Source organism: Canis aureus, chromosome 15 (genome assembly GCF_053574225.1).
Source record: "Canis aureus isolate CA01 chromosome 15, VMU_Caureus_v.1.0, whole genome shotgun sequence".
Lineage (NCBI taxonomy): Eukaryota > Metazoa > Chordata > Mammalia > Carnivora > Canidae > Canis > Canis aureus.
The window spans coordinates 41541757-41563227 of record NC_135625.1 but is presented as its reverse complement, the minus strand read 5'-3'; the positions used below and the strand labels follow the sequence as shown (position 1 = coordinate 41563227).

At 39.1% G+C, this 21471-nt stretch overlaps 1 long non-coding RNA gene across 1 annotated transcript in view; it reads left to right on the top strand.

Moving 5' to 3' along the window:
- Positions 1–13603, top strand: part of LOC144284016 (uncharacterized) — a 54937-nt gene extending 41334 nt beyond the window's left edge. Inside the window, exons 3-4 of the long non-coding RNA XR_013352497.1 lie at positions 2024–2120; positions 11450–13603. This is a non-coding gene — a long non-coding RNA (uncharacterized LOC144284016). The remainder of the gene's footprint in view (positions 1–2023; positions 2121–11449) is intronic.
- The last annotated feature ends 7868 nt before the right edge of the window (positions 13604–21471 follow it).

The following is a 21471-nucleotide window of genomic DNA, read 5'->3' as shown; positions in this document are numbered from 1 at the left end:
CCAAAACTATTTTTTCCCCATCTGAAGGCATTGGTCCCAAGAACACTCCATACAATAAATCATCTGCCTGCTGATTTCCCTCTCAGGGTGTGATTCCTTGAAGCCTAGTCTATGACACTCTGTCTTCTCTCAACTGGACTAAAGCCAAACGTCTTTCCTGTAATTCCTGCTTCCACTTTTGTCCTTCATTCTCTACAGAAGCACCCGGGGCAATAGCTTCTAACAAGGAATCTGGTCACACCACTCTTGCTGTTAGTCTTAAGCTAAGCCCCCAAATCTTAACATAGACTTTTGAGCACAACCTGCCCTGGTTCCTGACTACTTCTGCAGCATCAGAATTTGTCACTCTCCCCCATGCTTTTATGCCTTCAAATTCCTTGAATGCACCACACTCATTCCTGCCATGGGTCTTTTCACACATTTTTCTCTCTCCAGAGTGTTCTTTTCTACATCTCATTTCAGCTAGGTAATTCCTATTCATCCATAAGCCTCAACTCAAAGCTACTTGCTCCGAGGGGCCTTCTCTGTTCTCTGGTTCTTTTAGACTAGATCAGTTCTCTCTGCCAACATACCCTTCACTATTCTTCAGTAACATTTACTACAGTTTGCAAGCATACGTTTATTTTTCCAAGTAATCATTTAAAGTCTAGCTCCACCAAGGACAGTGATCAGATTAATGTTCCTCATTACTGTGTCTAAAGCTCCTGGATCATTTAATTATTTTTTCATAGTAATACCAAGTAACATGTATGCAAATCTATTTAATTCTGTAACAATCCTTTATAGTAGGAACTCTTGCAATCCTCATGTTACAAATAAGAGAACTAAGGCATTGAAAGTTATCACTTGTTGTAGGTGAATAATGACTCCCCAAAATGTCCAAGTTATAATCCTTGGAACTTGTGAATATAGAGAAAAAGAAATCCTCCATTGCAAAAGGTACTTTTATGACAAAATGAATTTTGCAGGTGTAAATAAGTTAAAGATCTTGAGATGTAGATATTATTTTGGATTATCCAGCTTGGTTCACATAATTGTTAAGAGTCTTTATAAAAAAGAGAGAAAGATGCTTATGCTGCTACTTTAAAAGTTGTTGGAGGAAGAGCCCATGAGCCAAGGAAGGTAGACAGCCTCTAGAAGCTGGAACAGGCAAGAAACAGATTGTTCTCTGCATCCGTCAGAAGGGATATATCATTACAGGCCCATTTTAGACTTCTGGCCTCTTGAACTCTAAGATAATAAGACTGTGTTGTTTAAAGCTCCTAAAATTTGTGGCAATTTGTTACAGTGACCATAGGAAACTACTTTACTCTGCAAATCCTTCAGTTATGATGAGACAACTTGAACCCGGGACTATTTAAGACCAAAGCCCATGTTTTAAACTCTCTACTGTATTACTCTCACATCAAAAAGCCTAAATAAAGTTTCTACGTGACATTGAGCAGTTCTTCTTGAGTGTTGCCTGCAAGCATTCAGATGCATTTGAGAGATTAAGGAGTTTCAAAATTGTTTAGAGGACAAAACCATCCATAGGAAAACAATGTCGGTTTCTGTTTCCCAGAAATGTGACATAAGCCTAAAGTTTGTGATTTGCTGATGCTCTTTGCCAAAGGTAAATCCATATGTGCCTGGAAAGCCTTTTACTCCTGTCACCCTGCTCTTTCCCTTCTTCACATAAATATCTTCAGTGAATGATGTAGACAACAGGATTTAAAAACTACTGGCAAAGATTCCCACATGGCATGTGGACAGGACCATATCATATACACATCTTACAGAATGTTTGCTTTCTGTAGTAAAGACAGGAGATAATGAAAGCTGCTTGAAAGAAGCAGCTTCTGAGCTGGAGTAGTTTCTTCTGGGCACCAGTTTAGCCATATGCTTTCATCACACAAAGAGACTGAGTTTCTATTTGATATTAATACAAGTGCTTGGTTAGTTTTGTGTCTGATGAAGAGATTTGTGAAAACAAGGAGAAAGATGGAAACAAACACTGACTCGTAGACCTTGTATTCTTCGTTAGAATGTGAACATGACTCTTCATAACAATACTGAAGCCAGATATCACCAACTACCACTTTGACCATGAAGGAGCAACTAGGCTGAACAACCTGTTCAAGGTAAGTAGTGAAAACTGAATTCATTTCCAAATTTTTTTATCCCCAAAATCTCTTCTGGGAAGTTTTTCCTAGCCTTTGGCTGCATTACTTGCCTCTCCTGTTCGCATGATTGGGACTCTAAGTTTGCCCTTTCAGAAAAAAATATGACTTATTATTAAATTTATTAAAATAATGAAGATCTGGGGTGCCTGGGTGGCTCAGTGACTGTCTGCCTTTGGTTCAGGTCATGATCCCAGGGTCCTGGGATCAAGTCCCACATCTGGCTCCCTGCATGGTGCCTGCTTCTCCTTCTGCCTATGTCTCTGCCTCTCTCTGGATCGCTCATGAATAAATAAATAAATAATTTTAAAAATCACCTAAGATATAAAGGTATAGTGACTTGTACACAGAATGTATCCAATGGACATATACTGAATTATTACATGAGTAAGAGAAAGAAAGTGAGCAAAGAACTTACTTGTATTCTGTCTTTGTGTATCAACTCATCTACTCAGCAACTTCCTGAATATGAAGTGTTGAGAAGCCAGCAACTGGAGCTTTGTACCTTATACTTCCATTAAATTATCCCTGGACTTTTTTGTTTTAACAACAAAAGTTTCACACTGCATTGTAATTTACAAAATGCTTTCACATATATTATCTCATATGACTTTCACAACATCCCTGGTATGGTTGCCCGTATTTTATAGGTGAGAAAACTGAGTATCACAGAAGTTAAATAAGTTTCCTCCAATCTTGGAGCTAATTAAATGACAGACTGGCCCTGGAACCCTTATTTTCTGATCCAAAATCCTGTATTTTGTCCTATCATATAGCTTCCTGATTATGTTCATTGTTTACTTACTCCTATAGTTTGAAATTCTACCAAACTTTCCTTTATTTTTCTTTTCATTTATGTATTCAGTGATATATAGATTCATTCAGACACAAAGTGCTGAGTGCTGAGTGCTGTGTATGTGCCAGGTACAGTGCTATATGCTTGAGGAATATGTTGGGGCAAACGGACATGGTCCTTGTGTTTGTGGAATATGAGGTCTAGAAAAGAAAAGGGGCTTTAGATAAATAAATAAGCATATGAACATACAAAAAAAAAGTTCATAAATTTTAGAAAATGAATCAGGTGATATGAAGGAAGAAAAAAGATGAGGCTTCATTTTAATTGTCCCAGTTATGAAAAGCCTGTAAGAAGAGACATTAAACTGAGACTTGAAGTAAATGTTGAAATTAACACAGAGAGGAGCAGGGCAAGGAGCTTTGGATGCAGACAGAAGTCCTGAGCAAAGGTGCTGAGGTGAGAATGAGTTTGAAAGGCAGGAAAACAGATGCAAAAACAATGCAGGTGGGAAAGAGAAACCAACAAAGAGAGGAGAGAAAGACTAGATTGGTAGGTGGGGGCCAAATGATGTATAGGAGAGTGTTGAAGGCCCTGCTGAAGATTGAAAATTTTAACCTAAGTGCAATGGGCAGTCTTGCAAAGATTTTAAGTGTGGAAGGGGTGTCTTAATTTATTTATTTGTAATTACCTTGACTGTTGGGCCAGCAAAGGCAAGAGAATGATTATAGTTTCAGATAGTACACAGATTATTGTCAATGAATTTGGGAAATGAACTTTAAGGGACTTGGTGGTGAATTGTATTGAGAATGAGGTAAGGTCAAGAGCTGCTCCCAAGTAGCCTGGGCTCCTTGGTGGGAAGGCTGGGATGGAAAGGCAAAAGCAGACATGGATTTGGGAGAAAGATCCAGAGTTCCATTATGCACACAGTCAATCTGCATGCGTGGGAAACAACAAAGAAGATGGTCTGAATATATGAATCTAGAGGTCAGAGGAGGAGTCTGAGGTGTAATTTTCACTCTTTATCCTTTCTCAGCAGTAACTGTCGAGAAATCAACATTGACTGCAGCTTTTTTTTTTTTACACCACTCTTGCATAGATCCAGAGCCCAGCTATGCCAAGTACAAGGTTGACTTTCAATAAATAATTTTAGAATTATATTACATAAGAAAAATACTGAAGCTTACGGAAGGCTAAGCAGATACAAAGATGAAAGAGTTGGTCGGTAGCTGTGTTGTTTCTTGTGATCTGATGTTGAAATAGTCTACATTTTTCTGTACTTAAACAGCTAAAACGGAAGTCATTCTCTTCAGTAATTAAGGGTCTTTATTATATCCCATATTTTTATATAAGACCTAGTCTAGATTTCCATTCCTTTGATGGTTGTAGTTAATCCCTTTTTAAAATTAATCAGCATTTTTATTTCAGTATATTTTACTACATGTACCTTCAATCCTCAATTATTGCTGCTGATGAGAAGGAATGGCAGTTTTATTTAGAAACTTTAATTCTGACATTTATTTTTGATCATTGTGAGAAGCTAATTATAAATTCTGGAGCAATACAAATTTCAACACAAAAAAGAAACAACGAAGAAATGGATTTTGAAAATGTTTCAGTCAAAATATGGGGAAAAATCCACAATCTTTTATTGAAAAGAATTCCAGCCAAGACCATTTTAAAAAGTGCTTCTTTTTTTTTGCATGTGAAATGAAACAGCTGTCTTTGCTTAACCATCGGTCTATATTTGTAGTGTTTCCAAAAAAAGAACTGAAGATAAGCTTTTCTTTTTAAACATTTCAATTAGCTGTCCAGATTCAGATATTGAACTCCTGATATTTATAGCTTCTTAAAAGAAAACACTCCTGAACATAAACTAACATGTTTTTCTCAGGAAGTGAGCATGGGATATTTTTATATATTTATAGTAGCATGTGTGTTTCTATAATCCATGACTAAAGCCAAAATAAGTCTTCGTGAACCACCTCCTCCCACTCCTTGCTCCCACCCGCTCAGTGCGTGCTTCTGGCTGAGAATAGTGACGTTGGCGAGTTTCATTCTTTCTCAGACTGGAACTATTAGCAGAAAAGGGAGCTGCCTACATGGGCTTCCCAGATTTTGTAAGTCATTTTGCAGAGAATATGCGTAGCCACTCCTAAACATCCCCTTCTATTTTCTTTTCCTGAGCTGAGTACTGTCACATCTGGCCCTGCAGATGTGACCCACATCTCCCTGCAGACCAGCCTCATTCTTTATGACCTCCTAAGAACTATATGCAGCCCAAATGTGTAAGGAATATAGAGAGTCAGTGAAGGGTCTCACTGAGGGACAGTTGGGGCCTTGGAATTCTTCGAAACGTGAAGCAAATTCTTAGCAGAGACAACACAACTCAATTTAAATACCGAAGGTTGGGTGCCTGGGTTGCTCAGTCAGTTAAACATCTGCCTCGGATCAGGTTATGATCTCAGTGTCCTGGAATAGGGTCCAGCATCGAGTTCCCTGCTCACTCCCTCTGCTCCTCCCTTCTACCTGTTTCTCAAATAAAGAAATAAAATCTTCAAAATAATAATAATTAATAAATAAATACCCAAAGATTATTATGCAGAAGAAAAACCAGGCTTGTCTGAAAAGTGCCTAGGGGTAGAAATAAGGCCCGTACAAAAAGTGAGCTCCAGGGAGACCGATTTTGATTCAGTACAATAAAGGCATTTATTCAATGAGAGTAAGCAGTGAGAACACTCAAGTTCAGTCAGGGCCACCACTTAGTAGGTATTCTGGAACCATGTAAGCAGTAGAAATAGATCAACACTTGTTCTTATTTCTTTTAATTTTTGTAGTCATGAAGTTACACACACATTAATGTATGTGACATTTTTGTTTCCGTTTCTATACATGAGAATATCTATCATATATAAATAATGTACATATAGAACTGAAATGCAAATTTCAAAAAGACAGTTAAACTTACTAGCTGTATGCACTATGCTGTCCATTCTACTGTATTCCATCTTCTCATCTTTCAAAAATGGTCTGGTCACAAGCCATTGAACTGATTTCACAACTCACTAATGAGTCATAGCTTGCAATGTGAAGCCCACTGAACTGGACAATTAAGTGACTCTTCCAACATTGAGCAGAGGAGGTAGTCATCCTTTTCGTCAATCAACGTTTACATAAACTGGTTGTTGCTGTGTTGTTGCAGCTGTTGTTTTTTTGTTTTGTTTTGTTTTGTTTTGTTTTTGATAATTGTCAAAATATAAGAAAGACATTCAACAGTCACGCTGCCATCACTATAATCATTTTGGGGATTTTCCTTAAATGTCTCTAGAACTAGATTGTAAAAGCAGAGAAAAATATCTCAGTAATTTAAACCACACAGGCATTCATGCATTCATTCATTCTTTTGTTCATTTGTTCAGTATAAAAAATATTTTATTTTGAAAGCCTCCCACTTTGCTATGCCCTAAAGAAACAAATACCGATATGCAGATTGGTCCTGTTTGCCATTCCTCCAAACATCCCAAAGTGTTCCCTCTAATATTTCTGCAGAGACAATGACATGAGAGATAGAGGAGCAAGTAGTAAGATGAGAACTGTGCCGGAGGGCAGTGATGGTGAGATTCTGCATAGCCTTGGGTGAAAGTTGACAAAGTAGATCCAAACTGACTCCCAGGATGCTTAGCAGACACCTGTTTTCAAATGCATGGGGTTAAACACTGACCCTCAGCTAATTTACTATTTATTGACACATGAGTATGAGGATCCCTAAATACCGGGAACATTGCACAACCTCTATAAAATCTAAGCTTCTCTCCTATTGATAAGCCAGCTTTCCTATTCAGGGAGTTAAGCCGACTTAATCTACTGTCTAAGTTTTTAGACAGCTGGGAAAGGAGAGGAAACAGCATTTAATGTCTTCATGTGCTTCAGGATCATTCAGAGAAGGGCACTCAGTAAGAATTTATTGCGGATTTTATGTTTCAAATATGAAGGAAATGGATCCTGGTGTCTGAATTTTGGCTGTCTTTGTTTTGGATACTAATAAATTTGTCTGGTCCACAGTCACTGAACAATTCTGACTAAATGTTAACTGAGCCCTTCAGAATGTGTTAACTTTCCTATATAAAGTTTTTAAAAACTCTGACATCCACTTACTCTGTGTTTTGTCTTTTTCTCTTCAAAGTATTCTACACACGCTCTCACATCTCGTTAAATGTTATTTCTAGTTAATTATGTTCTGAGTTCTACTGTGCGTAGGTAATTCTTTTAGGAATAAACATGAATTAAACTGAAATATCGGCAGAGCCATGCTGTCTGTCCCACCATATGGATTTTGTGACCAGAATGGCACCATCATACCTATTTAACAGATTTGACTCAGGAAGGTGAGGCAATTTTCTATGGGTCCTGAGTTGTTAATGGTTGATCTTCTGCAAATTTGGGTAGTGGACAGAGCTTGTTCTGCATGTCTCAGATTCCTCCTCCTGCTTATTTTCAAGTAATGAAAGCCTTCCCTCCCCATTCAAACTACTCTCCAACATGATTGCAAATCAGCACTTTACACTTTAGGGCAAATAAGAATAACTTCATGTGGTAATTTTTAGAGGGAATGTTAGCATTTAAGACATATTCTTCGAACACAAGGTCCATCTTCAGCTTTCTGTAGTCAATGAAAGCACACAGCTGGTTCTCAGTCCTGGTCACAATTTCTACTCAGTTGCTTAATAAGATTATCCACCTGGCCAATAGTAGTTATCAATAAATCATCAAAATTACAAAATAACAAAATGTTACAGGCCTACTAAATGTGTAGCATGATGCCCATGGGGTTTCGACTTTCAAAAGAAATATGTGCGGTGCCATGAGGAGTCCGGCTCACTTGAACTGAATGATGGTGGGTCTCTATCTCCAACTTCCCAACTTGGTTCCAGCATTCACTTTGTCTAACCTTAAAGACACTTCAGAACACCAAGTTCCCAGACTTTCCCCTAGTCCAATCAGGCTCTGTGTCCCCAAGTATACCACAATTCTTGACATGCACTCTGGTTCACCACTGCCCCCCAGCTCCTAAACCAGAAGGAAGTAGGGAAGCCAGAAGCTGCATGATGAGCAGGTGTGGGGGCGTGGGGGGCATGCTGGCCTCATGGGCTTGAGGGCCTACAGGAGCCTCACCTTCAGCATCATGCCTCTTCCACACAGCGCTTCCATGTGGGCCAGGGGATGGGAGGGGTCCCCGAGCCGTTCCCTTCCCCTCTGAGGAAGTCGCAGAGCAGTGGAGTGGGGAAGCCAAGAGGCAGCTCCCTTGGGAGCAGAGCCCAGGTGCTTCATAACTGAAATCAGAAGGGCAGGAGCTGGTCAGAGCCCATGAGAAGGAAACCTCATCTTCGTATAGCCCATGCCTCATGGAGAGGTGATATCATACATCCATATGCTTCTCACCTAAGTCCCCAGGGTCCGAGGGAGAAGCCTCCAGACCCCCTTCTCTTGCAGTGTGGGGGTGGTGGTGCTGCAGGGGGCAGGGCTGGGTGGGGGTCACCAGACTTTTTCTGCCCTTAGGGCAGTATAGCTGGCATTTGTTTTATAGACTCTTGTCTTTGGAATTGGGGGGAGGGGGGAGCGTTTCAATCTGTTATATGTTCTGTGTTTAAAGAAGAAAAATCTATTTATTAATGAAAAATATAACACATATAAAGGAAAAAAAAAGTTAAGTGCTCACTGGCCCTTTTGTGCTTCTCTCTGAGTCCCAGATCCCTGGGGTTGCAGAAAAGGTTAAGGCTGTGCATAAGCAGAATCTGGCCATTCTGCTGTCCTTACCTTCCTTCCTCTTCTTACTCCCGGCAGGAAGTCACTGATAGAAGATGACACTTTTTTAAAAAAGAGAATAATAATGGAATGTTGCCTAAATCTGAAGCTTACTTTACAGTTTTCTGCTTGCCTAGAAGCCAGTAAAACTGGAAGATGACATCAGATATATTTAATAGGTATTTTGAGAATGGTCATATTACACGACCCCTTACACTAAAACCAAATGCCCTAATCATTTTTTAAAAATTTATTTATTTAGAGAGCAGGGGGTGGGGTGAGGGGGCAGAGGAAGAGGGGAGAGAAAAGTCCGTGCTGAGCATGGAGCCTGATGCAGGCCATCATCTCACAACCCTAAGACCATGACCTGGGCCAAAATCAAGAGTCAGATGCTCAACTGGCTGAGCTACCCAGGCACCCTAATCATTGCATTTTAGAGATGACAAGGGCTACGGAGTCTTTTTAAAAAAAGAGATGTGGGTTAAGGCAGAGTCCTGGGCTCCAGGGCTCAATTCACCCTATCTCGGCACATTTGCTATTGTTTCTCTGAAGACTGTGTGGCTGTGGTGGGCTGGAGACTCAGTTTTTCAGAGACTTGCAGAATTACAAGAGACAATGAGACTTCTGACTGTCTCTCCTGTCTCTGGCCCTGATCACACTCATCATTTTAAGTGGGAAAATATGAAATTCTCCTAATTTTATTCCTGTACCCCTGGCTTCTATGTTGACTTATCACTTCTACGTTGACTTGTCACTTATTTTTATTTTGATGATAATGGAGGGAGAGGGTGAACTAGTTTCTTTTTAAGAAAAATTCTGGAGAAAAGTTAAAGTCTAACAAATTACTGCCCAGAATTTGACACTAGACAGATGATGGCCATCAATAACCAACATTCTGGCAAGCAGGGCTCCAAGTCTGGGTAAAGGAAAGAGGGAAAGGAAGTCTTATTTCATGAGTTCCCCCTGTTCCAGACACCTCTCATATATTTTACAAATGGTCACCAGAGTGCTGAGAGATAGGCAGTCAGACATTTGTGGAAACTGAGGTTCAGTTAATCACTGAGTACATACTATGGCTTTCTTTGCTTGGGACTACCTGAGAGCTTGTTTGGAGGTTCTAGCAAGGGAATGCAGGTACTCTACTTATATACCCTTGACCAAAGAATGGTCTTCCTCTATCGGGGAAGGTAGTCCTCTTGAATCTACTGAGCACACAGCTTCAGGAGGGATGCACATGGAGCAGGGAGGGAGAAAGGGGATCCCTGCCTAGCTTGCTCGATCAGCTTCATCAACCTTTGCAATCAGTGGAGTGACAGATGTCACAGCCAGATCGCCCTCACATCCAGCTTGGAACTTTCTGAATCCAAAACCACAGAGCCTTTGAAGCAAACTGCTACATCCTCCATCTTCTGTGTCTTCCTCCCCTTTTCGGTTCTATCTGCACTCATAGTGCACTTTACCCATGGCAGCATATTACATATATCATCTAAGATAATCCTCATAGCAACTTGATGAACTCATTGGAAAACTCAGGCTTAGGGAAGTTAATATTTCCCAGGACAGGGAGGAGCTGAGATGGAATGGCTGTCCCAGTTATGTGTGATTCCAGGTCCCTGCTTGTCCATTTTCAGGGACGTTTGAAAGAGGACTTTACACATGTTAGTAATTTTGCAGCTGAGTTAGACCCAAGAGAACAGAGAGGGAAGGGATCTATGATGGAGAAGACATAAATGGAGTCAAGAAGGAAGGAGAGCCTTGCTTTAGATGGAGAGTCTAGCAAGGTTTACAGAGATGGATAGTAGATAGATAGATAGATAGATAGATAGATAGATAGATAGATAGAGAGATGTATTTATTTGAGAGAGAGAGTGAGGGAATGAGATGGAAGTATGGAAGGAGAGAGAGAAATTTAAGCAGATTCCCACTGAGCACACCCATGCTGGGCTCAATCAGGTCCTGAACCAAAACCAAGTCAGACACTCAACTGACTGCACTACCCCTTTTTTCGTTTGTTTTTTGTTTCTGTTTTTTTGTATAGCATTTAATTTAAACATTGTTTAAGTGCTTACTTTATGTCCCAGCACCAGTGTCTCCACTTGATCCCCACTCCATTCCTGGTCCACAAACGTATTTCTTGCTTAGTACATCATCTCAGTTGATGGTAACAACATGTACCCCCGTGCTCTTTCCCAACACTTTGTTTCCCTCTCCCTGCCCCCCTTATAGTCAATCCAGTGAATTCTTGTGGGTCAGCTTCCCGCAATATACCTCATCAGCTCTACTGCTACTACTGTCTTTGCCACCGTTAAGTTTCTCCTAAGATATCACCAAAGTTTCTTGGCTATTCTCATGCACAGCATCCAGAATGTTTGTTTTAAAGCGCAGATCTCATCATCATTTCCCCTTGGATAAAATCATCCAGCAGCTTCACACTGAATAGAGTAAAATGTGAACTTATGTGAGTTTACAAAGCTCACTCTAATTTGGTCCCTGGGTACATATATGGCCTTTGTTTCTCTCCGTTATCCACACTGGCCTTTCTGCCTCTTGATGTGTGAGAGTGCTCTGGTTTTAGGATGTTTACACTGCCTTTTGCATAGAATCATTTCCCTCCCATACTGTCATATGCCTTCTTTTTTTTTCATTAGTCAGATTCCATTTCTAATGTCCTCTGCCTATAGTGGTCTTTTCTTAGCATTTATTGTAGGTTGAATGATGTCCTCCATAAAGATATGTTGAAGTCCTAACTCCAGAGCCTATAAATGTGACCGTCTCTGAAACTAGAGTCTGCAAATATAATGAAGTTAAGATGAAGTCTTACTGGATTAGGATGAGCTCTAATCCATTGATGGGATCCATATAGGAAAAGGGAAAATGAGGGGAGGACTATGTGAAACATAAGGCAGAGACTGGAGTGATGTATCGAACAAGCCAAAGACTGCCAGGGATGGCGGGCAACTGGCAGAAGCTAGAAGAAAGAGAAGATTTCTCCCCAAGAGCCTGCAGACAGAAAATGGCCCTGCCAACATCTTGATTTCGGACATCTCTCCTCCAGAACTGTGAAAGGATAAATTTCTGCTGTTTCACAGAATTCAGATTGTGATAATTTATATGGCAATCCTGGAAATTAGTACAGAATTCAAGTAAGAGTTGACTGCAACGATCTCTTCATCCTATAACCGTATTTTAACCCTATTTATTTTATCTCTAGTGTTTATCTCTCTCTGAAATTATTTTTCTGTTATTGTATATTGAATTCATAGCTCCATTTATGATAATTATACGTATCTACTTATAATATTTATATATTATATATAATAATACATAAATTTATGTATTAATTCATATATCCATATTTATATTTAAACATGCTTCAATGGGATGCCTGATGGCTCAGCAGTTGAGCATTTGCCTTCAGTTCAGGGCATGGGGATCTGGGATGGAGTCCACATTGGGCTCCTTGCAGGGAGCCTGCTTCTCCCTCTGCCTGTATCTCTGCCTCTCTCTCTCTGTGTCTCTCATGAATAAATAAATAAAATCTTAAAAAAAATAAATGTGCTTCAATATAATAGAACATGTCTTTTTTATGAATTTGTACATTAATTATATCTTTTCATGTATATATAATAAATACATGTGTATATACACATTTTATACATATAACATGGATATTTGAAACACAAAATTTGTCTGGTTCCTTCAACACCTAAAGGATTGCCTGTGTGTGACAGGGTTACACAAGTATCTGTTGCATTAATGTGTGAAGTTTTTTTTTCGAGTGGTAGAGCTATGCTCAGCTGACCTCTGACAAAGCCTTTGTCATAAATGCTGCAATCTCTTCCCTCATGGAAGGCTAGGTTATCTCAAATGCAAAATATTGTATCAATACTTCATTTGATAAATCAAATTCTGTGAGCACTGAATCCAAATTCTATTCCCTTTATTCAAACTCCCAGGGAGGTGAAGAAAATTGTAAAGATGTGATTTTTTGTATCGGTTAATGGATATATATATTTCAGTGTTATTCTAAGAGCAAAGTTCTGAATTCGAGATTATAACAGTTATTCCAAAAAGCATGGAAAAGGCAAATTAAATCAAATATATTAGGTGGAAGGACCCAATTAATTGACTTTTATCTGTTCCCATTGCTTAAAAACGGAAACAGGAGATCCCCAAAGAATTATGATTTTTTCCATGACTTAGCAAAAATAAGTTCATTTTCAAATCTGAGTTTATGTTTGGCTAAAATGAGTATAGCAGTTTATGTTCTAATTATCATGTGATCTGCTTAATTAAGTTTGTACTAATATCACTTTCTGTTTCCTAAGTATATAGACTTGCAGATGTATTGAGTATCATAGGTAAATCTTGACATAGAAAAATCAAGTTTGTGTCAGTGGCTTCAAGAATCAAAACTGTCTGATTTCTATCACAATGCACTATATGATCACTAATAACTCTGATTTTCTGAGCATGATGTATCATTGTTTTTCATGTCATTTGTTACTTTAAAAAAATTATCATAAAAGTACAGAGATTAATAACAGCAATTTAAAAATGCCCAAAAGAGAAATCAGTCATAGTCTAACCAGGCTCAAGTAACAACTGTTAGCATGTTACTTTATCTTGTTAGAGTTGGTTTTGCATGTACATATTAATAAAAAATGTATGCACAGAAGTATGGGCATGTTTCCAACAAAATTAAGAACATAAGTGGGGGGTGCCTTGGTGGTTCAATTTGTTCAGTGTTTGCCTTCGGCTCAGGTCGTGATCTCAGAGTCCTGGGATTGAGCCCCACATTGGGCTTCCCACTCAGCAGGGAGTCTGTTTCTCCCTATCCTTCTGTTTCACCCTTGCCCCCTTGATTGTGTGTGCTCTCTCTCTGTTGAATAGATAAATAAAATCTTTGAAAAATTAAGAACATAAGTTAAACAATAAACAGTTTTTGTGTCTTGCTTTCTTTGGGAGCTATATAAATATCGATTTCTTTTATTCACATTCTATGTGAATTTTGTTTGTGAATACAACTTTCAGTGATTGCTCTAAATTTAATTACATCAATACTATAAATTAGCAAGTGACTTTTTGTTGAAAAATCTAAGATACTCCTAATTTATAAATGATGTTTCAGTAAATACTGTTGTCCACAAATCTTTGAGTACATCACTGATTATTTCCTTGAGCTAAATTCATATAGGTAGAATTGTAAGGTCAATTTTGTGTCTCCCCAATTCATACAATGAAACCCTAACTCTCAGTAGCTCAGAAGGTAACCTTATTTCAAAATAAGTTAGGGGCACCTGGGTGGCTCAGTGGTTGAGCCTTTGGCTCAAGTCATGATCCCAGGGTCCTGGGATGGAGTCCTGCAGTCCAGTCCCTGCTGGGATTCTGCTTCTCCCTCTCCCTCTCTCTCTGTGTCTCTCATGAATAAATAAATAAATATTTTTTTAAAAATAGGGTCATTATAAATAAAATTGCGTAAGATGAAGTCATTCTGAAGGAGGGTGGGCCTTTAGCCCAGTATGACTGGTATCCTTATAAAAAGTTAAAAATTTGGACATGGACATGCATGCAGGGAAGGTGATGTGAAGACACAGTGAGAAGACAGCCACCTACAGCTAAGGAGAGATGCCTGGAATAGATCCCTCCCTCACAGCCCTCAGAAGGAACAGACCCTGCTGTCATTTTGATTTTGGACTTCTAGCTTCCAGCACTGTGAGATGATAAATTTCTGTCATTAAGTCACCCACTTTGTGACCCTTTGTTATGGCATCCTTAGTTCATTAACACAAGAATAATTGAAATCAACATTCTCATTCAAAAAGAAAAGAAAAGAGAGGCACCTCACTGTGATTGCTCATAGCAACACCTACGGAGATCTATCCAGGCACATATCACCAGTTTCTTAATTTGACTCTCCGGAGGTATGACTTTTTATTGGTCTTATCTTTGTTCTCAGAACTCTAAGCCCTTCTTCTGGGACATCCTCCCTTTTCCTAAGACATGGCCCATTTTTGCAGTTGACTAGCTTTGTCAGCTCACTTCCTGCAAGAATTTAGGAGTCCACTTTCTATATCACTTTTAATCCAAGTCTACAATGCTTCTACTAGTACAATTATAGTAAGTATTTTGTAGGTATTCTAGAAATCTTATTAGGGTTTATTCCACTAGAGAAAATCCACACCTACAAATCTCTGGCTTGGGCTGAGAGTATGGATTCTGTGAGACAAACAGCCTTATGTTTGCTATACACCTTTTGGTCTAGTAAAGAAGACTTAGCATATCCTCAAATTCCTTTGAAGTTTTAACAAACAGACTTACAGCCACACTCTCAATTTGTTCTTTATTCTGATGTTATTTCTTACTTTGAGAATCTGTTGCCATCTAGAGAAACTGGAAATCAGAAATGGTTTTATTTTCAAATCCAGCAGGGTCTGACTCCTTCATATTTCTTCAAAATTATGCTTAAAAGTAGACATATTACTTTATTTTAGCTAATCTTTTTCTATTGATAGCTTATCAAATGTAATTATAAGAAATTAGGCATTTTCAAACTTCTGCCTAGAAATCTCTTTACCCAAACTCTCTATTTCATTAGTCATATTTCCTATTTTCCATGTTACTACGGGTCACAGTGATGTCAAAATTTCTGCCACTATATAATACCGATTTCTTTTTCTTAAGCATCCAATAATAATTTTCTCACTGTCTTTAAGGCTTACTAAAGTCACCATGGACATTCTAGTTTTTATCCACCATACAGTCCCAAAGAGAATGCAGTATGCTTCAGTTTTATGTTTTGACAGTACTCCAATTGCAAACATTAATTTAGGTATCAGATAGGGTTTGATCAGGGAAACAGAACTAAGAATGACATAAGGGATTTATTACAGGAATTAGACCTTATTCATTTATAGGAGCTGACACAAAAGTCAGCTCAGAAGGGAACACTGTTTACTCTGGTGGTGTGAATAGAATTCTTGTAAGTCAGGAAGACCAAAAGTCAGGAAGAAAACTAAAATTGAATTGGGAAGGACTGAAGAAAAATGGAATCTGTGGAGACAAACAAGAATCCTCAGGGATAAACTGCAAACCAAACTGTAACTCTCACCCTTTCTCTTTGATGACTTCAGTGACTTGCAATGGAACTAGTGTCCTTTGCCACAGAGCCATACGCACGCACACACCTGATTTAGGACTCCAAGAAGCTGAAAAACAAGATCTAGTGGAAGCTGGAGGAATTGGAAGAGCCACATGCCAGGCTGCTTCCTCATTACCACAAGGTAAGTAGCAGATGGAGGTTTCAACTGTGAGATGGCATGGCAGCTGGCGCACTCCACCCTTAGAGGGTAATGGCCGCTGTGTCACTTGCACCTTCCAGTAAAAACTGCTTAGATGGAAGGTGATTAGCTCTGTTCATATAACTGAAGGCAGTAGGAGGTTACACATTGATTGAAGTCTGATTTCTGTAATCATGATTCACAGAATACACTTTTTATTATGGGACTGAACTCTAAGAGGAAGTAGAATCTCTTAATGTAATGCTTTTCTTTCCATTAATAGGATAATGAGGGATTTTTTAATGCATTTTCATCTTCTGCTTTGGCTGCAGGAAGCTCAAATTTAAATTGTGATGTTGAGTTTTTGTAATTATCTTTGGTCAGTGTTTTCTGCTTTAATAACTGCTTCCCCTTCATTATTGCTTTTTAAAAATTTTGATCATTATTTTAATTATTTAGTACTTAACTTTGTAGGCCATCTGAAAAAACTTCTGGAAGTAGGTTGAGTGTAAATATAATATGTTCTTGTGGTAGTTGTATTGCTGCTGCCAAGGCTTTTTCTCTCGCTGGTTGATCCTTTACAGTTCTCTGTCTCTCTCTCTTATTCTTTCTCTCCCCTTTTCCTTTCTGTCTTGTATGCAAACTTTAGTTCTTATAATTGAGAAAGAGATCTTGGATTAAGTTCAAGTGTGGTTATATGATATGTCAAGGGCTTATTTCATTCAAGAGTTTTCATACAATGAAGAAGATAATAGTAGAGAGCCCCTGGAAGAAGCATGGCTCTTCCAGTGAGCACCATAAAACCAGAGGCTTCCATTTTGCCAACCAGTCTTTAGCTTTTCCTTATCTTATTCAAGTGTAAGTTAATCACATTATGCAAAACTAGGAAGAAAAGAATATGATGAATTTTAGATTCTCACTGAGGATTAATAGTCTGATACTTCCCATAAATCCAGTGCCATATCTTTTGAGTTCTTAATAACGCAGTACATGACAAGATAAATTGCTACCGACTTTAAGTAAATTACAGAGTTTTACCAATCTTAGAAACAAAGCTGAAACATGTGACATCTTCAAAGTATTCACAAAACAACATGAAAGAATTTCCAATTAAAGCTAAAGAAAATGGCAACCATGAACCTACACACAGTTCTTGCTTCACACTCTTTTTAAATCATTTCCTTGCCTAGAATATTTTTGTACAGGGGGGTTGTAGGATCCACTCAGACACTTATAAAAATACATGCTCCTCCTCTCATAATTTGGAGGCATTTCTGTTCACAGGCATGTAGCTTTATCTAGCCAAAAAGCAATGATGCAAAAAGGATTTGGAAGAAGCACACACAATTTTTTTTTTTAATTTTTTTAAAGTAGTTCTCCATCCCTCTTGGTTATTGCTCTATTAGACACTAGGTTATCTCCCACAGTAATTTACATAGTCCACAGTGGATATTAGATAAACATCCATTAAATTAATTAATAACGTTGAATATAAATTCTCTTTAAATGGGGGAGAATTTGTGTGTGTTTCTGTGTGTCAATGTGTGTGTGTGTGTGTGTGTATGATAGTAAAAGAAGAGAAAATTTGGTATGGTTATCTGTTCCAAGTACTGCTACCAGCAAGAAGTACTGGAGGTCTTTGGCTACAAAATGCAAAATTCGTTCTATGTAAACAACAGCTGGAAAACTGAAATGATGGAAAAAAAGTCAGGCTCCAAGACACAATAACTGCACAAAATTACATACTTTCAATTCTTTCCTTTTTAACAAAGATAAAAAGACTGTAAAGTGTCTCTTTTTGCCTTTTGTTTTTTTCTCAGTTCTTATTTTGTAGCAGAGAACAATGACCTTTATGGTTCAACAACCTAAATAGTTAGATCATGGAGGCAAGTAATAAAGAACAATGAAGGTCTGAATATTCTGGTAAAGAGAAAGATCCACTATAAGAACAGACTGGAGGGGCATCTGGGTGGTATAGTCAGTTAAACAATCGACTCTTGGGTTTGGCTCAGGTCAAGATCTCAGGGTTGTGATTTCTGGGCCCTGGCCTCAGGGTCATGAGATTGAGCCCCACATGGGGCTCTGCACTCAGTGCAGAGTCTGCTTGAGTTTCTCTCTCCCTCTGCCTCTGCCCCTCACCTTGCTCATGTGTGTGCTCTCTCTCAAATAGATAATAAATAAATAATAAATAAATAAATAAATAAATCTTAAAAAAAAAAAAAAGAACCGACTAGAACACAATGCAATTGATTCTCATTCTCATTCTGTAGGCACCATGAGCACTGAATTAGTGGATATTGAACCCTTGCTCCTCGGGGAAATATACTGTTAGGTTCCTGAGATCTCTGGTCACAACATTTTCATCAATAGATCAACACATATATTGTTATATGCATGCTCCTACTTAGACATCTTATTGAATATTTATTGTTAACTCACTAACATTAAACTTACAGCCAACAACACTATAACTCATGCCTGAACAAAGCTTATCTAGTACATGTTTCCTCCCTAAAGGTGATCACACTGGACGCACTTAGCCCGAGATCTGGGGGCCATCTGAAACAGCAAAATCACCAGCAAAAAAACACAAAAATGTGGACTAAATAGACCACAAAAAGACACTTGTTTACAGTATGGGAGCTGGAATAAAAAGGCAGTGTCTCTTTGTTCAACCTCAAGTGGGAATGTGTACGTCAAACTATGCACATTTTTTTGCTACTTCCACATGTCTGCAAACGACCATGAAAATACCAAAAATATTGGTTTGGGGATTACTGATAAATTTTCATGCTTAGGTGAATTCACAAATACAGAACCCATGGATAAAGAAGATTAACTGTATAGACATCAGTGGACAAACTGAGACCCCTTAAATAGAATCCAATTAGGTACACCACATTTATAATCATGCCTATTATGCATCAACATGGATTCAGGAGGAAGTAGAAACAAATGGTCCCATGAACATGTTTTCTAATAAATGTGCTTTCCCATTAAATGTATGATGGGTGAGAGGCTTACCCACTTGGCATAGCAATGAGAATTCTGAAAAAAGTGCCTATATAGCATTGAAGACACAATGGCATAAATGGAGAACATAAAAGGGTGGCATGAGAAGTGAAAACAGTAATGAAGCCTCTTGAAGAAAGTTATTCCCAATGTCATTTTAGTGATCTTTGAAGTGCCCCTGGGCTGGTGAGAAGCATTAGACACCATTTCTGAAAAAGAGATAACGATCATCTAACTGGAAAAAAACTGCAGGTTGTCTGGATCTTGCTTTTGGATGAGGCCAAAAAAAAAAAAAAAAAAAAAAAAAAAAAAAACACCTCAAAAATGAAAACAGAAACAAAAAACAAAACCAAAGAAATGGAACTGTCCCTAGATTCACATCTTAACGAGTCCTAGTTAATTTCAGCAGCACTTCATTTGAAAGAGCTCATTAGAGCCAGGCCAAGCAGGCTGTAACCAGACGTTGCTGAAAATCCTAACAATGCAGTAGAAAACAGTGAGCACAGGACAACACGGAAAAGGTACAATTCAGGTATTTTTGTACCCATCTGATGCTAAAAGGATTTTGTTGTTTTAGGAATTATTGAAAGTGTTGCATAAGTGGAATATTGCAAAAATCAAGAATAAGACACATAAAGGAGTGCATGATATTCAACATATGGCAGTTTTTGCTATTTTCACGCTCATTTTGAATGGGGAAAACAGACGGCCTGTGAGGCCCCTTTGTCTAGGCAGGTTTCTGACCACAAGAGGCAGGCGCCGCAGTGGACTTCCCGACTGCAGCAGAGGCTGCTACTGGCCACGTACCTCTTCTCTTCTTCCTTTCCAAGAGCTTGAAATACCACCCTTCAGGCTTTGGTGCAGTAAAACCTGGCCACGTGACCGAGTTCCAGCCAATCAGGCACAAGTGGAAGTCAGTGGGCGGGACTTCCGGGGACGCTCTCCTAGGGAGCTGACATATTCCGCCCCCTCCCTTTTCCAGAGCTGGTGGCGCTCTGGATGTTTCGAAAATAGAGGACGAGAGTTACACCCGAAGAACCGAGGAGCACAAGGCTAAAAGGAGACTGACTTCCTTTTGAAAGTGTGACGCCTTTGTACCAACACCAGTCGGCTGACCTCGAGCAAAAAAAAACCAAGTAAACCTTAAGTTGTTTAAGCCACTGAGTTAGGGTTTGTGTGACTAGCCCTGAACTGACTTCCTGTCCGACAGATGGAGGGATGCTCCGCCTGACTGCAGCTCAGCAGGATCTAGGAGGTCCCAGTGTGAGATGATCTCAAGACTTTGGACCTTGTTAGGGAATACGGTGATGAGTTCTAACGTGGAATGTGGGGCTGTACACTGCTCTGAGGGTGGTTTTACCTGACCTTGTTGGGTGGCACTGAGTCTACAGAAGTTTAAGAAACCGTTTTCTCTTCTTTTTGAGTGTTGGATTCAACATACAACAATTCATGCCAAACACTATGGCACACACATTTCTTTCAGTTGGGTGAGTTTCCAGGTTTTATGGTCAGATATTTGATTCTGGATAATCATTTGTAAAATGTCCATTGTAAATAGATATTAAAGGGATTCAGGACATGGTCTCCTTATAAAAGTCAGATCACTTAGATGCGTGAATTATGTCCCACTTTGAAGTTGGTCACCAATTCTTCCAGGTATTACTGTATATATCCCAATCAATTCTGCCTGGCTTCTGAAAGCCTGAGTTCAGACTTTCTGCTTCTTTGCCTTACTGTTGGATGATAACAGACCCCTCCCAATTACTGAAAGGAATGTTCCAGATTTCCTGTTTAACAAATGATGGTGAAGATGGGCAGAGGATGAGGCGTCAGTGATCCTACCTATGAAAATATGGTGTAAATACTTTGCTAAAAAAGGATAAAGATGAAAGGTCTGTAAGTGGCTGTGTATCCATCCATTGTTTAGTGCAGACGGCGCTGACTCACTGTCCTTATGTGGAGGGGAAATCCTGTATTTCCCTCTCTGGGGCTTTTGGTTTAATCTTACTTAAGAGAGGCAGGCGCTTTATTGTTCTACTGGAGCCTTGGTGTCACTATTCCAGACACACTTGTGCCAGATTTCAGGTGGCCTCTGTAAATCACATCATTGAAACTTGGGGCATAACTTTTTCACTTTTCTTGTTTTGACACTGGGTAGCATTGTGTTTGCACACAGATGTGCATCTTCCTACTCACTGGGACAATTCTACTAGGTCTTCATGGTAACATCCTTCCAAGTTCACCTGTCATTCTCAAGAAGAATTATTCTCAGCTTTTTTTTTTTTTTTTTTTAAGAGAGAGAGCACAGGGAAAGGAGCAGAGGGAGAGGGACAGGTAGACTCAAGGCTAAGCACATGGGGCTCGATCCCAGGACCCTGAGATTATGACCTGAGCTGAAATCAAGAGTTGGACTCTTAACTGACTG